This window comes from Tripterygium wilfordii, chromosome 12 (genome assembly GCF_013401445.1).
Source record: "Tripterygium wilfordii isolate XIE 37 chromosome 12, ASM1340144v1, whole genome shotgun sequence".
Lineage (NCBI taxonomy): Eukaryota > Viridiplantae > Streptophyta > Magnoliopsida > Celastrales > Celastraceae > Tripterygium > Tripterygium wilfordii.
In genome coordinates this window covers 3,800,761-3,804,088 of record NC_052243.1, presented here as the reverse complement: position 1 = coordinate 3,804,088, position 3,328 = coordinate 3,800,761, and the positions used below count along the sequence as shown (strand labels likewise).

The window sequence follows — 3,328 nt, the reverse complement described above, 5'->3', positions numbered from 1 at the left end:
CACCAATTCTCCCCCAAAAAGTTAAATTATATTTAAAAAAACACTTTTTAAAATTTAGGAATTAGAGTTTAGGGTCTAGGTATCAAATAAAAAATTAGGGTTTAGGATGTAAATTTTAGGGTTTAGGATATATATTTTAGGGTTTAGGGTTTGAAGTTTAGATTTAGAAATTTGTTTTTCAAAATCTACTCTAATGGGACATTTAGAACACGAAAATACTCAATAACGGGATAGGAGGCTCCGATTCCTGACTCCAATTCTCTCCCAAAACTATGTTAAATCATGAATTAAAATGTGTGATTAAGTATTTTAGTGTTCATAATGTTAAAATATAGTTGATTTCGGAAAAACAATCTAAATACTAAGTTCTAAGCCCTAAACCTTAAATCCTAATCTCTGAACCCCAAATACTAAAATTAAGTTTAAGCCCTAAATTTTAAACCCTAAATACTAATTTCTAACTCTTAAACTCTAATATGTCATTTTCAAAAAACCAAAATCATGATTTAACATGATTTTTGGGGGAGAATTGTAACCAAGAATTGAAGAAGAAATTGGAGCCAAAATTGGAGCCCTCTATCCCAAGTCATTTAGGTAGGATTGGCTATAGTTTTTCCTAAAATAATGTTAAAATCATTGGGTTTTCCTTTTTTTGTGCATGACATATTAGGAGTTAGAATTTAGTATGTAGGATTTATGATTTATTGTTTAGGGTTTATGAGTTTTTTTTACCTAAATTGGGATAGCCTAGTTGGTTATCGATTTTGGCAAAAAGGCTTATGCCTACATAATTTCTTTGGTTCGATCCCCAGTGCTTTTTTGACCTGAGTTTAGGTCAAACTTGGCTGTCTAAAATAGGCAAGTCTGATGGTGTTTTTCTTGGTTACATAACAAAGATAAAGATTTTTTCTTCAAAATCTATTATATTCTAACATAATGAGAACAAAAATACTCACTAACACATTTTAATCCACAAATTAATATGATTTTAGAGGAAACTATAGTGAATTGTAACTAAAAGAATTGTAGTCCGATCCCCAATCCCTTGGAACTGGCCAGTTCATGTAGAAATTTTCTTATAATTGTGAACACTTAAAAGAAAACTCAAATTTTATTTAGCACAATTGGTATTTAGTACAGTAGTAGGCTTCATTATTACACGTAATTAATCAAGCAAAATACTGGAACCAAAGCATTTTGTGCTTGTTCTTGTGCCCATCAAGACAGATAGTTGGTAGGCACAAGGCACAGAGCATTTTTCTTATGCACAGTAATACCAGTAAGTCCCTCTGTGTCCAAGTCTTCAATCGTCATCCCATTTGGCATTTTCCAATCAAATTTGTAGAGAAGATTAGCAAGTGAAAGCTCCACTGTTGCAGCTCCCATATATAAACCTGGACAAATTCTTCTACCAGCTCCAAATGGTATCAGCTCGTAATCTTGCCCTTTAAAGTCGATCGGGTTATCGATGAATCTTTCCGGGTTGAACTCCTCTGGGTTTTCCCAGACTTCAGTGTCTCTTCCAATGGCCCATGCATTGACAAAAACTAAGGTTTTGGCTGGGATTTCATAGCCATTTAGCTTACACTTTTGAGGTGTTTCTCTTGGGACTAATAGTGGAGCTGTGGTCTGTGTTCTCATTGTCTCTTTCACTACTGCTTTGAGGTATGGAAGTTGCTGCACTATCATCTTCATCTACAAAACCTTTTTCCCCTACAAAGCTTCTTATCTCTTCTTGTGCTTTCTTCATGGTGGTTGGGTTCTTCATCAGAAACGTCATGGCCCAAATCACAGTTGCTGCACTTGTGTCTGTTCCGGCGACAAAAACATTCTACAAGATTAATGGGAAAGAAGATGAATTAGTTGTAATAGAAGAAACTATCAAGAAATATTGTTCGTGGTGGGTTGGAAGGTTGAATGTGTAAACCGGATCCACACGTTTTATTTCTAGGGGCTGTCTCACTCAACGATACTTGAGTAAGAATAAACATTTATTGATTAAGAGAAGCATGAGTTTTTCTTAGAAACCACATTGTTTTGGTATTCTCCAAGTGATATGAGATTATAAGTCCACCAGAAACAAAAGTGAATATTCATAACGAGATTACCATTAGCACTGCTTTAATATGATCTAAGGTGAGATCAACTTTGAACAAACGATCCTTCCAAATTTGAAGTAAAACATCAAGAATATCCTCGCGCTCTGGCTTCGGCCTCTTAGGATCAAGGTGTTCCTTGATGATTTCATCGTAGAACTCATCGAATTCCTTGAAATTTTTCTCGAGACGAGAGAGCAAACCAGTAATCCTATCAACCCAACTCATATAAGGAAAATAGTCTGAGAAAAAGTTAGCCACAAACAAAGCTTGAGTCTCATTAAGTAGACTTTGAAACCTACTTCTCTCAACTCCTTCATCTTCATACCTCTTACCCAAAGCAATTCTACAAATTATAGTACTAGTGAGAGACATCATTGCTTCAGTCAAATTAAAAGGTTTAGAGGCATCAACCTCAGCTGATTTGGATATCTTTTTAAGCATAAGAGAAAGCTCAGACTCTCGAATCGGACGATAAGTCTGGACTCGAATAGAGCTAAAGAGATGTACAACACAAATCTTCCTAATTTCCCTGTAATAAGCATCATATGGTGAGAAAACCAGGTCTAAGCCATTATAAGACAAAGTTTGCTGACCACGTAACATAGGGCGACTGCAGAAGTCAAGATCTTGAGTTTTCAGAACCTCCTTAGCCATCTTAGCAGATGAAACTACAAGAGTTGGCTTAAACCCTAATCTTAAGAACACAAGTGGACCATATTTTTGGGAGAGTTTCCATAGATAGCGCGGAAGGTCTGAGTTATCAAGTTGGTGAAGGTTACCAATCAAGGGAAGACCTTTGGGGCCGGGAGGGAGATGAACTTTGTCATTAGATTTGTGGGTTAGGAAGGGAAACAAAAGGATGATAGGGAGAGCTACAAGGACAAAGATGAGAATAGGCACCATCGTTTTATTCTTACAAAGCCACCGGAGATGTGAGAAACTTTTAAGCAGAACTCATATTTAAGAGTGAAATAAATATCGATAACTAATTGATTGGTCAATTAAATTCATATAAAAAAAAACTTATTGTAATCGATTGTACACTCCTATCCCAAATATTGTGATGAACGCACATAATCTATATAAAATCGTGGGCTCCATATGTTTTATATGATTCATATGAAATTTGGTGTGTACATCCGAACATTTGAGATAATTGAGAAAAAATAATTGGGATCCGTAAACCGATGTTTAAGTTTAGTGCGATCCTCCTTAAAATTAATAAAGGC

General features: G+C 35.5%; 1 pseudogene; it reads right to left on the bottom strand.

Annotated features, from left to right (window-relative positions):
* Positions 1-1,094: 1,094 nt before the first annotated feature.
* Positions 1,095-3,046, bottom strand: LOC120011584 (annotated as a pseudogene).
* Positions 3,047-3,328: the final 282 nt, after the last annotated feature.